This window comes from Parasteatoda tepidariorum, unplaced genomic scaffold, assembly GCF_043381705.1.
Source record: "Parasteatoda tepidariorum isolate YZ-2023 unplaced genomic scaffold, CAS_Ptep_4.0 HiC_scaffold_57485, whole genome shotgun sequence".
Taxonomy (NCBI): domain Eukaryota; kingdom Metazoa; phylum Arthropoda; class Arachnida; order Araneae; family Theridiidae; genus Parasteatoda; species Parasteatoda tepidariorum.
The window spans coordinates 641,141-655,711 of NW_027261827.1; the positions used below are offsets into that span (position 1 = coordinate 641,141).

At 29.6% G+C, this 14,571-nt stretch overlaps 1 long non-coding RNA gene across 1 annotated transcript in view; it reads right to left on the bottom strand.

The window, feature by feature from the left end:
• Positions 1-12,799, bottom strand: part of LOC139424883 (uncharacterized) — a 138,467-nt gene extending 125,668 nt beyond the window's left edge. The window contains exons 1-3 of the long non-coding RNA XR_011636004.1: positions 11,363-12,799; positions 8,405-8,464; positions 2,657-2,735 (exon numbers count right to left, since the gene is read on the bottom strand). This is a non-coding gene — a long non-coding RNA (uncharacterized lncRNA). The remainder of the gene's footprint in view (positions 1-2,656; positions 2,736-8,404; positions 8,465-11,362) is intronic.
• Between the last annotated feature and the right edge of the window lie 1,772 nt (positions 12,800-14,571).

Consider the following 14,571-nt stretch of genomic DNA (forward strand, 5'->3'; position numbering starts at 1 on the left):
ATACTATTTAAATTAGGAAAGAAAATTCATTCAATTCATTTCTAAATAGAATAAGTCCCCTAAGAAACTATAATTTCAAATAAAAGTTTCTTTTTGTTTTAACCGATTAAATATCTTATTTAATAAAGATGAGGGGGACTATCTGATCAATTGTTTCCAATGTGATCTTTATTAGTTATCATTAGTTTCCTTTTTTTGCATCGCACATAATTTTTTAATATTATAAAATCAAAACTTAGGAAGACGATGACAATGAATTGAAAGAATCACCTTGCTCGAAACTGTCGGAGAAAGAGTGAAAGATAGGCGCTATTGTAAATTGGCGAAATTTGATTGTGGTTAAGAGTTCTAAAAAATGTATGATTTTTATATATATGCATATCCGCCGTTGAACAGCCGACATAATTTTGGGTTTATGATTACTAATGTTCAACTCAGTAGCCTTGTAAAATTGAACCAATTCAGAAGACAAGGAAACTCCTCCTTCAGTCAGTACCCGCAGAGATATTAATGTGCTATGGGAACATGGAGGACTTTGCGACTCGACAGATTTAACGAGCATCAGTCACCATTTACTACACGGGGAGTCTTCGGTCGGCGGGGATCAAACACACGACCTCTTGAATAAGGGCCCAGTGCCTTACCAACCAGACTATATTGACCCTATGATGTCTGATTTAGAAAAGTGCTTCCTGGACATCCGTAGCTGCTGACACCGTAATGCATGGCGTTTTCATCAATGTACGACGGTCTGAAATTGGGCTGCCTGCGTTAATGTTGTCGACCGCAAATTAGAGCAGTTCTTGTGAGGATGTTTGATTTCATTTTGTTGAATAAAATAATTTATCGTCATTTTATCACTTTCTTTTCATTCCATCCCTCATTTCGTGTTACAGCATGTTTCTTGCTCTAAGTGATTCACGACCATAGATTGTACAGGATGATTTGGGTTCTATCACCCTCACTTTATATAACCCCTGGCCAAAATATTCGACACACTAAGAGATTCTATATGAAATACTAATCATCAGGTGATACTGAACAGTTTTATTGTTTTTATGCGACTGAAACCGGTTTGCACTTGTTTACGCTCGTGTATCAATGGGTTAAATTAGACGATATATAATATCAATTTGACGATTAAATAAATTAGAAGATATATTATATAAATATAGAATATTTATTTTATATCAGGTATTATAATAGTATATTATAATAAATAGACGAAATTATTATACGCACTGTAGTTTTTTAATAATGGACGTTTTCCAGGAGTTTATAGGCAATACTTTTGTATTTAAACATAAATGTAAGGGATTTTTATTCGGGAGATTTCTTTATATACTTCCTAATTGTATTTATTTTTAACGTATTGCATTACGATGTTAACAACCAATTGATATAAGAGCGTAAACAAGTGCAAATCGGTTACATCGGCGTAAAAACAATGTATAACATCACCTCTGATAATTATAATTTTGCCCTTACAGTGCGTCTAATAATTTGGCTAGGGACTGTATATACGTTCATAATATAAAAAAATAAACAGTTTATTCACACAGACTCCGTGGAAATTCATACGGATTTTCTATCGCTTTTTGGTCATTTCAATGAGGTTTATGAAATACCATTTTGAATGTTATGATACGTGAATTTTGAATTTGATTTATCTATTTTTTATACGCCCAATACGCTGCAGTTACATTTCAAAACCACATCATTATTCCGTACTTATTTTTGGCCATTTCCAAAAATAGGTTTAAGGTCAAAATATCGCATTCAAGTAATCACTTTTTTTTAAAAAATTCACAACGTACTTATTCCATCGTTTTCTACTTTTTTCAATTTCATTTTGCCGACGTTTCCAATTTCCTAAGCAGCGATTTGGCCATTTCTGCAAAATTTAGTTTCATTTCCGATGTTTTGATGTGATATTATTACGAGAAGCAAATTTAGAATTTGAGTAATCACATTTTGAAGTGTGAAAATCAACTTTCGAACTTACATCTACATTGTTTCAATATATTTTTTTTCTAAATATGTTCTTTGAAACTCCACAATTTTAAACATATTACAGTACTACTTAGAATTTCGAATTATAAAGTACTCACATATTAACAGGCATAATTAGTGACTATTCAATCATGAATCCATGTCACTTTCCGATGAATTCCTCATAGTTTTTCACATTCCCATATTTTTAATTTGAGATTACGTAGGACACCTGAATTTCGAATTACAGAATGAGCACATTCTGACGCATTTAACTTACGACATTCACTAATAAATCCAGGCTGCTAACTGATAATTTTTTAGTTCCTTTTCTGCGTTTTTTTTTAAATGTAAGATTCTGATATATGATATTATTAAGTCACGCGATTAAGAAATTGAATTATCACCTTTTAATATTGCTCTCGACCCTTTTAATACAAATTCATACCTGCTTCGGAGCATTATTAATTTAGTCATTGCTTTTCATGATTCATTGCGGGATGATTTTTCGAAATCTGATATTTTTATACAAATTTGATAATTAGATACAGCACAACTTACTAGTTTGACAACAATAAGTTTTTAAATTAATCTTTTTACAAAGTTGCCATCTTTCTGAAAATTGTCAATTTTTAGCAATTTATTGTAAAAATAGTAGTCTTACCTCGAACTTAGTAGCAAACAATCGAATTTTCGTTGCTATTGGAAGCTTTCTCTTCTCTCTTAAAAATAAAGGCCGCTACCTAAAATTGCAAAGAAAACAATGAGAAATCAGATATTATAATAAGTATTTCAAAGCACACAAGTTCGAAAATTCTGGAGAAAGAGAAGGAACTCAAAAGAGACGGATAAATTTTCTTTACACTTTGATTCGAGTTTTTTTTTAAATTTCTGTCTGATAGAGCTAACTTCTGTTCTGAGTTCCCTGCCCCCTACAAAAAACGGTCGGCACAAAGGGTTATTATTTAGAGGAAAAATTCAATCGTGTTTTCTAGGTAAAAAATAAGCTATAACTCTTTTTGGTCAATTTTTTTTTTGGTGGAAAGGTTAACGATTTTTTGTTCTGTTTTGTTATGGGAAAAAAATTCAAAAATTTTTGTTTTTTTACTTAATTTGGTTGTAACTATGTTTTGGTGGGTGCTCCGAAGCATAATAAAAATTTTTATGCTCTAATATTTGGAGGTCAAATTCGACCTTGCTTATAGGTTAAAAAGTAGCTAAATTTTGATTTAACCATTACTTAATTTAGTGGGTGGGGTAACAATTTCCAAATATGGGATAACGATGGCTGAATTAAAATTTCTGGAAGCTGGATAAAATTTTAGTAAGTTTGATTTTTTTGTAAAATTAACGACTTCCTTAATCGGGAGCACAATACAGTTTTAGCATTTGGAATTTTTAAAAAAAATGCTTAGATTTATTAAGTGTTTATAAAAATCTGCTTTTGTCAGAATTTTTTTTTCTGCAGGATATCTACCTTGGGCTTAAGCTGTCTTAACATTGACCAAAATTTAAACGCAATATAAAAATTTTAATTTTTTTAACAAATAGTTAGGTACTTGCACTTCAGGAAGAAGATCGCAGATACCCACTCATGTGATCTATGACGTCAGTGCCAGCTGATCATTTATAAGGAAAATAGCGTGTTAAAATCGAGCTAATTTTCTCCACATAAGTTAGAATGATAGTTAAAGTGAAGTTAATTAAATACTGTGTCGTATTGCACATCAAATTCGTTGAAATGTAATTCTTTCTCCTCTTCGTCTTTTACTTAACTTAGAATATTTATTTGTGTATTTTATTGTAACTAGGATATAATTTTGTTTAGTGTACCTGACAACTTCAGTGCATAATTAGTTTATGTTCTTTATGTCCTATCTCTGTTCTAAATAAGAAATATATATGGAGAATTAAAATATTTGCGTGAGAATATAGAATGTGTCACTTAAGAGAATTGATACTTGACGGGCCTGGCTTACTCGAAATATAATGGAAAGAGCACAGTTGCTAACATATACCAAGTTTGGTCAACAACAACCAATTATGATCAAGATACCAATATTACGTCACTTGCAGGTATCCCTTTAGCTTAAACTTACAGGGGTCTGTCCAGACATTTTGTGAAAGGTCCGTTTTTCGTGAAATTGTGAAAAAATTACTCACATTCTTTCAACCAGGGTCCGCTTTTATGAATTTGTGCAAATAGGGTCCGTTATTGCAAAAAAAAAAATTTTCAAGGAGTTTTTAAATTGTATAGACATACAAGATTATGCTCAACACTGTAAAATTGAAATTAAAAAAATTAAATTGTAAAAAATAAACAACAATTGCTCCTTCTAAATTAGAGATGCAACATACAAATATTTGGTATTTAGCCTATACTGCTGAACGCAGAATATTCATTTCGGACGAATAATGGAAGAATCGTCTGCCGAAGACAAAACTTAATTCGTTTACATCCATCTTTCTTGTTTTCTGCCCTGGAAAGGGTTTATTCGATTAACAAAATAATAATGAAGATAAACAAATTTGTGAAGGGTCCGATTAAAAGAAAAATCATTTTGTGAAGGGTCCGTTTTTAAGTTAAAATATTTTGTGAAGGGTCCGTTTTTAAGTTAAAATATTTTGTGAAGGGTCCGTTTTTATGAAAAGATATTTTGTGAAGGGTCCGTTAACGGATCCAAATTTCTTCTAGACAGACCCCTGACTTACTTTAGTCATAACGTTTCGTTTGAATAGCTAACGGAAAGTTTTGGTGATCGAGTGTGAGCTCACGATTTGGTACAATAGGCTACTGTTTTCGAACAAAATTAAAACTTCTGATTTTTTTTTGTGTGACTGAAAATCAGTTTTTGTCTTTCGTCGTATTTTTATTATTTTTTTTTGAAGTGTTGACTAAGCAATTACTTTTCATAAGGGTAAAAATGAGAATCTCAATAAACTAATATTTCAAAACAAAATATGTAAATTTAGTTTAAAAGTTAGCTCTTATCAGCGAAAAGATGTAAAAAAAATGCAAAAACTTTAAAAGATGTAAAAATTTCAGTGAGCAAACTTGGGATTTCGGAAGTTAGTCCATATTAGCTAGCACTACGAGGTGAAATTTTGAATTTGATTTCAGAGTGGCAGATTTTTTAAAAATTAACTGAAAAAGCAGTTTTGGCCCTAATTTTTATTGGGTATTTAATTTTTATCTAACCATTTCATACAGCAGGCCAAGCCTTTGGGGTAAAACTAAAACTTGTGGCTTCTATGTCAAAAATCAGTTTACATTTGCTTTGGCTAAAGTAAACTAAATGGGAAAAAAATCTCAAAACCAAGAAAGAGATAAATTAAATATAGTGGGCTTGTTTGTACATTTAAAAGATTATCTCCATGCAGATTTCGCGCTAAGCGCATAAGTTCGGTGCTACTAGCGCCACTGTGAACATGCAAATCAGGGTTGCTTTAAATACGTGTTCAACAGTTCGTAAACATTACCTTTCGTAAGCTTTTGACATCGTGAGTTGATGTTCGGGAATAATGCCTTTAAGAAGACCTTATCTTAACCCAGATCCGTGATCTTAATACAGCTCTCTCGGCTTCTCACAAAACAGCAATGAATCAACTAGTGGGATTCGTTCATCGAATTTTTTAGCTTATATAATTCTGGTGGTAGACGTACTATAATGAACTTTTATTTTTAATTTTGGAACTTCTTTTTTTGTGGTTCTTATTATTTTGTTTTTCTGCTGAACACATCATAAATATTTTATGCCAAATTTAAAACACATTATGTATAAATTGTAAATAAATGTAAATTGTATTTATTAATTGCCTTTATTCATAAAGCTTTTCATTTCACTTCAATCCTACGTCTAATTTTCAACGACGAGAAATCTGATTGACGTTTTTTTAAAGTTGTTTCGCAGACGTCTCCTGAGATTCACCTCGTGTTTTATCCATATTATGTCTACCATAGTTATTTATAAAACGTCTGTTTTTAGGCCATTGTGGATTATCCATAATTAAGTTATTAGAAAACGTCTAGTAGACGTTGATATTTGATCTACGATGCCTAATGGATAACGTGGATGAATTCTGGACGTCTGCAGGATTGATTTTACTGTATGGAAATAAAATAAAATTTGGAAATAAAATACAAATTTTTTGAACAAAAATTAGCTATTATTTAATTAGGATGTAAACATTTTGTTGGCTAAAATAGGTTAACGATTTGCTTGCATGGGTTAACGTATTAAAGCGAATTTCAATCTCGGTTAAAAATTAATTCTCCAAATCATATTTTCATAAAATTTGACAGTTGGGCTAAAGAAAATAGCAAGTGAGCTAAGCTAATTCCTTAGGTAGAGTACCGTTTCGGTTTTAACAATTGTAATTGTATTTAAATGTTTTTAGTTGTCAAATGTATGGCTAATGATTTCTTACAATGAGCAATTTTTTAACACGAAGTTCACTCTCTTGGTTTTCAAGTCAGAAGTTAGCTAAAACTTGTTTTTGTCACAAAATTGTATAGTAATTAGACAAATGAAATTTTTTGATGGTTTAATGCAGAGGTGGGCACCACAAATGATACCGGAATGCTTCTGTTAGCAACATTGCGATGGACAGTGTTATACAACATTAAAAAATAAAATTTATTCTAAAATTTTATACATATTTATTCTTTGTTATTTCAGCTTATGAATATGTGATACCTACCTATTGTTAATCTGTAATAAACATTGTTTAAAAACAAGTACCGTTCATTGCCTTCTGCTGAACATCTTAAAAAACATCAACCAATTTCAACTTTAGATTTACAACTAGCCACCGAGGAAAACTTTAAACTAAGTGTCATCGGTTGTAATTTTCAATGTTACAATTTGTGTATGTAAAATTATTGCGAGAATTTAAAGAAAAGTTTGCTTTGAAATGTGTTTGTGAAACATATTTTCTTGCTTGTAAATGATTTATATACTTATTTTATTATATTTATATTTCCATCATTGTTCAACTAACAATTTAGTAATAATAAATTTGTCTTTTTCAAGCATAGAAAAAAATATTTTTTCAAATTCCTACTGCATATTATAATTTTTTAAACTTCGGTAATGAACTAGACTCATTTTTTTTATTGCGAAATTAATTTTATTTCAACTGATTTTGGTGATTAAAATGCAAAGGCGAATTCTAAAATTTTTACATCTAATGCCTAGATTAACGCAATCAGTTTCCTGCAATGGGCTTCTATGCAAAACTTTTAACTTGTGGTTTAAAATCCGATAAATATTTCTCACTGCCATAATTTTTTTTTGGACAGGTTGGCCAGAAAAAAACCTTTAGAGGTTAACGTTTTATTTCAAAAAACTTCTGTTTCACGGTAAATGGGGCTATCAGAGGAATGATCTATCAAGCAATGGGTTATCAATTTTAATAGATTATCATTTCGAGTGGGCTAATATTCGGTCAAACTTTTGTTCCAAAGATATCTTTGTTATTGAATTTCCGAACGAAAATTTTTGAAGGACTAAAGTATTTTTTTCTTCCAATGCCCGCCTGGGGAATGACCTACGTCACACAGGCAGCTGAAGGACAGATTTGTTGGCAACTCTTTTAGAGGCACCCTATTAGATGGGCTAACGTTGCTCCCACGGTTAAGGACGGATAGTACAGAAGGGGAAAGAACATCCATGCCTTGCCCGGAATTCGAACCCGCAACCTTTCTGATGAATGAAGGACTAAAGTAGAGTAACGAAATTTCTACAAGCAGCTAACATTTTGAGTCAAAATTCAATATTGTGATTTCTAAATTCTAACATTTACTTCATCTTACTATTTATGCTGTTATCAACAAATATTTGATGTAATATTTTACTTTTTAAATCTCCGTATATCCCTTGGGTGGGTCGAGACTCTCTTTATCTTCCTAAATAAAAGATTAGTCAACACTTGTTACTGCTTGTCTTAACGGTCGTTAAATATGCAAAACTACATTTCATACCATAACTACTTTTTAGCTAGTGAGCTAACGAACAGGGTTGACGGATTTAAGCCAAGATAATACAAAGCTGGTAAGTTTTTTTGTTCCAACAACTAAAATAAGATCGGCTAAAATAAATTAAATGCGGACTTTTATGAAAACAAAATATGTTTCAAAAATCGAGGTGACGTAAAAGAAGCTCGGTAATTTTAATTACATGGTACAGTGCACACAAAAAAAGATATCACTCTGAATAACAGTTGTTCTAACGATCGGATTTTCACGTACATGTTCTAATGTTCGGGTAATGATCACGTACATGTTTTCATGATCTAATGATCCAATTTTCAGTGTCAATCTTAATGGTTCCTGGGGGATAAATGCTAATAAAATATAATAAATAAATGAACACGAAGATTATTAAATTCTTTGAGTGTTTAAATGAATTACCTTTTGAAAAACTATGATGTCGGCTTTTGGTCAAATGTAGATTTCTTAACGTTTCGAAAGCTGAAAAAAAATACCACACACTGATTAAAATTATATAAATATTATGCAACACAATTATAGGGGCCTTTCAAACATTACTTAAGGACATAGGGGGGGGATTGGTAATTTGCTTATATTTGATGACAAGGGGCTGGTAGGATTCAAGCAATGCTTACGTAAGTCATTTAAATCATATGATAATTTCAAGTTTTTTTATGTAAAAAAGAAAAGGACAAAAAAATGATAATTTGAGAAAAATTACACTCGAAACAATTTACATTTGAAATAACATTTCGGAGAAAGAAAAAAAATTGGACAAAAATTGTTTTTTTCTAGAATTTTAACCATTTTAGAAAAACACCGAAGATTCCTAAAGAATATTCTTCGTAAAATTTTATAAAATGAAATTAAAATTTTATAAAATTAAATATCTACTATTGTTTTTTTTTGTTAAAAAGTTATATGATTTATTTAAATTAAATTCTAAAATTAGATTACTTCAGAAAAACAAGCTTCATTTGAACGACCTCATACAAATAGAAATATCTCAGGTTTAGGATATTTAAGTTATTAGTTGTTCATTATGAAGAGATTTATAAGTATTATAAATAAATTTAGAAATGCATAATTAATTTTTAATTTTGGGAATTTTGATGATTAATCAAGATTAGATATTCATAATTAATTTCAATTCGCTCATAAATGTAGAAAGTTAAATCTTAATGGTAAGAAACAGACTCAAACATTTTAACGCTAGAAAAGATTGCAAGTAATAAGTTTATTTTATATTAATTGTTTTTCCAACATTATTAACTTTAGTAATGTTTTAATGGTTTCTGCACGCGGTTTGTGTCCTAACTACTTTCAAATATAAAAAAGGATCTATTTAAAGTAATTAAAGAGTTTTAAATTAAATTAATTTACCTTATTTGCTGACTTGGTGATTTTGCATCACATTGAACAATATGATATTGCGATCACGCAATTAATATTTTAGGCTGCTCAATATTTTTTGGACCCACGCGCCTTGAAAAAAATTAGAAGTTTCAACTTTTAACTACTTTATTTAAAAGTTATTAAACTTAAATTTATTGCTCAGATTCTCAATATAAAAAAAAACAGTAAATATTTAGAAAAAAAACGACCACATCCATAATTGTAAACTTTTATCGTATCTATTTCCAAATTAAATTATTTTTTTCCTTTATAGAAGAGCTAACTTTTCAACACTTTTTGTTGAACTGTTGATGATAATTGCAGTTAGAAATATATATATACATACCTCAGGATTTCCACTGTCAGAAAAACTTTTTAAAGTGGTGGCAAAATTTAAAGAAAACTAGATGATTTAAACTTCCAATAAATTTTTAATTTGAAAGAAATATGTATACAGGGATGAGAGTAGTCAGAGAGTAAAAAAGAGGAAATCCAAGAATATATAAAGATATATATATATAAAAATCGCACTTTTTTGTCAAATTTTTGTTTAAACTTGTAATACATGTGATTATAAATCCCGAATGAGGCTTTTAAATCACGTGAATATGAAACTCTACATCGAACTTAAAAAATGCGAAAATACAAATCATGATGCGTAATTTTTAGATCAAGATGCATAATTTTAAAATCGCGCGATATTACAACCGCAAAAACGAATCACGACATTGGATTTTAAGCTCGCGTAGCTACATAGGGTTTTAAAAGCTCGTAAATACAAATCGCGATATTGGTTTTTTAAATCTCGTAAATAAGAATCGCAATGTACAATATTTAAATGGCCTGAATAAGAATCGCAACGTTCAACTTTTAAATCAGGTAAATACGAAAATCGATGTTTGATAATAAAATCGCGATTTTAAAAATTCAAAAATACAAAACACGATATTAGATTTTTAAATCTTGTAACTACGAGTCATAATGTGCGATATTTAAAAAGCGTAAATAAGAATTGCAATGCACAACTTTTAAATCAGGTAAATACGAAAATCGATGATTGATATTAAAATCGCGTGAATAAAAATCGAGATATTTGCAGAGTCTGGACTTGGGATTTCTAAAAGGCTTGTTTGAATTGTTTTTTGTTTACACAATAAATAAAAATTTACAAGATTAATTGAATGAGCAAATAAATATTTTCACCACAAATCCACCTCTATTTTTTTTCGCTTTTTTTGTTTGCTTTCTCTCCAGAATACAAGAAGCAGCGACGTCTAAATTACGAAAATACGAGCTATCCCGCCGACGGATAAAAAATACGGAAAATCTTATTTTCTGTGCGTGAAATCGGAGAAAATAGCTAATATAAGTAAACATGCGGAAGGATTAGCAGCTAGGACGTAGTTTGAATTTTCTGTTTTTCTTTGAAAATCGTAAATAAATATAATAATTTGACTTCAACGACTGAATTTTTTTAAAAAAAAAACGGGATATTTATAAATAAATAAAAAATAAAAAAACGGAACTTTTAAAGAATCTGAAACTTTTAAAGAATCTGAGTTTTTGTAAAAAGGCTGAAATTCGAGAGAAAAAAGCGAAAAAAATCTCATCTCTGTATAAAGATCAACCAGTTTTATCCCAAGGAAATGATTTTTAGAGAAACTTCAGAGGGAGGAATGAGGACTTTAATAATTTCGCTCCGCGGAAAATTTAATTCCTCATAAAATATTTTAACTTGAGCAAAAAAAAAAATTTAAGCGGAAATTAGCGGGAATCCGCGGAAGAATCTCATCCCTGTGTATAGAAATATATATTTAATTTGAAAGAAATACGCATATCGAATTTCTAAAATGAAAGTTTTTTTCAGTAGCCTAGAAAAAATTTAGTTACCACTACTTTATTTTTTCAATGCCGTGGCAACCCTGATAATATATAATCTGTAGCTTTAAAAAAATTTGGAAGAAATAAATATGCTTTACTTACAGCAAAAGTCTTCAAATCTCCAGAATTGTTCGAATTTGAATTTTCGGAATTGTTCAAAGAAGTCCAGCAGTTCTAACCATGTTTGAATCATCCAAACGAGTTCTCATCTAACGAAATACTATGCAAAATAATCCTAAAAATCTAAAACATGTTGTATTAAAAAGAATAGCATATTAAATATCATTAATTTCGCAAGAGATCGAGTGCAAACTTGGAATAATTAAATGTTTTAAAATTAAAATGAAGTATAAGAAGCATGCGAAAACAAATGATAGGAAGAAAATGAAAAGAAAAACACTATAGTAAAAAAGGGAATAATAAATAAAATATTGCTTAAGAAACTCAATGAAAACTAAAAAAAACCACTAAGTGAAAAAAACCTGACGCGTTCAAATGAAAAAACAAGAAACAAAGCGTGAGCAAATAGATTAAAAAAAAACGTAATTACAAATGGAAAACATGAAAAAACGAAAAAGAAACAATGAAAAAGGAGAAGTAAAAATACAAAAGGAATAAGCGAAAAACAAATCACCAAAGTATAAATTTAAGACTATCGCTGGAAAAAGACTAAAAACAAAGTACCCAGGACAAACGGATAAGAAAAGTAAAAAAGAGGATAAAAAAAAGTACCGTGAATGGATATAAAACAATGGATGAATGGAAAACAAACACCATGAAATGATTAAAAAAAAGCATCATAAGCACACCGAACATTAACATAATAAAAAAAATTAAAAATGAAGCACCTTAAAGAAACAGAAAATAAAACACCATGAATAACAAGAAAATAAACAGGATGGAAAAGAAAAATACAAAACACCTCATATGAATGGAAGACAAGCACAATAAAAACACGAAAAAAAGCATCACCAAAAGCAAAATGGAAAAAAAACAGAAAACCAACATAATGAAAAAATAGATAACAAAAACAAACTCGATGAAAATGTGAAAAAGAAAATTACTATTAGAAACAGAAAAAATATAATAAAAAGGGGAAGAACAAAGCGCCATAAACATAATAAAGAATGAAGGGGAAAAAACAAAGACAAAACGGAAAAGAAAAAGAGTGAAAAACAAAAAGACACTGTGAAAAAATGATAAAAAAACAATAAAAACGGAAAGCAAACACCACGAAAAGATTTTTAAAAAAATGCACCATGAACAACCGAAAAGAAACGTAATGAAAATGCGGAGAACAGACATATAACAAAACAAAGGACCCACAACAAACGAGAGAAAAAAACAAAATAGAAAACGAAAACTAAAGTTTCTAGAACAAACAGAAAACATACGTAATGAAAAAAAAACTGAAAATAAAACACCATGAATGTAATTAAAACAAAGGAACATAACAGAACATTAAGAAAGAAGGGAGAACAAACATAATGAAAAAAAAACGGAAAACATAATGGAAAATTAAAGCGGAAAACAAACATAATGGAAAATTAAAGCGGAAAACAAACTCAATGAAAGGGCGAAAAACGAAACACTGCAATAAAAAAGAAGAGAAACTAAGTGTGTCCAGAATAGACAGGGGAAAAAAAGAATAAAAAGACGAAAAATAAAAAGCACTGCCAACAAACAGAATAAAACAATGACAAAAGGGAAATATAACAAAAAAAAGGAAAACAAAACACAATGAAAAAATGAAAAACGAAACAACCATAACAAACATAAAAGAATAATAAAAAGACATAAAACAAAATACCGATGAAAAAGGAACACAAACATAATCGAAAAACGAAAAAGAAGCATAATGAAGTAGCCGAAAAAAATCATAATGTAAAAAAGAAAAAAATGAAGAAAGAGAAAAAACAATGTCAAAAGGAAAACAAACATATTGATAAGAAAAACAAAGCACCGTAAATCAAACAGAAAACAAGCGTAATGAAAAAAAAAGCACAAATAAAATAACAAACACCATGAGCAAACAGTAATCAAACACAATACAGACGCATAATACGGAAAGCAAACACGAAGAAATAAAGGAAAACAAAGCAACCAAAATAAATGGATAGAAAAAAAATGATATAAAAGACAATGTACATAATAAAAGGAATATAATGAAATAACGTAAAACAATTGCAATGAAAAGACGGAAGAAAAAACGTCATGAACAAACGAGAAAAAAATAGGGAAAGACCAAACATGAAAAAAAAAATGGAGAAGAATAAAGTACTGTTAAGAAACGGAATACAAACGTTGGAAAAAAAAAGAACAACGAAACACCACGAACAAATCGAAGACAAACACAATGAAATAACAAAAACAAATATTATGAAGAAACGGAAAACAGACATGAGAAAAATGGAAAACATTTCTAATAAAAAGTTGATAAACAAAACATCGTAAACCAACGGAAAAATCTATGTAAAAACGGAGAACAAGGCCAATGAAAAGACAAAAAACAAAACACCTCGAAAAAAATGAAAAGGAACACAAACATTAAAAAATACGAAAACAAACATTGAAGAGAGGGAAAACGAAACACCACAAAATGAAAATATGAACGAAAAAGCACCTTGCACCAATGGGAAAAAAAAACAAAGAGGAAAACAAATATAACAATAAGCAAACATAATGAAAAAACTGAAAACTAACATAATGAAATGAACCACCACGAATAAACTTAACCGAAAAGAAACTGAAAAGGCAACATTTTATAAAAAATCCTTAAAAACGACACATGAGTAAAAAAAAAAAGAAAAACAAAACACCACGAACAAATCGAAGACAAACACAATGAAATAATAAAAACAAATGTACTGAAATCCGGTACAAATATTATGAAGAAACGGAAAACATTTATAATAAAAAGTTGATAAACAAAACATCGTAAACTAACGGGAAAATCTATGTAACGGAGAACAAACCCAATGAAAAAACAAAACACCTCGAGAAAAAAGAAAAGGAACAAAAACATTAAAAAATACGAAAACAAACATAATGAATAAATGGAAAACAAACATTGAAGTGACGGAAAACGAAACACCACAAAATGAAAATATGAACGAAAAAGCACCTTGAACCAATGGAAAAAAAAACAAAGAGGAAAACAAATACAACAATAAGCAAACATAATGAAAAAACTGAAAACGAACATAATGAAATGAACTACTACGAATAAACGTAACCGAAGAGAAACTAAAAAGGCAAAATTTTATAAAAAATCCTCAAAAAAGACACATGAGTAAATAAAAAAAAAACAC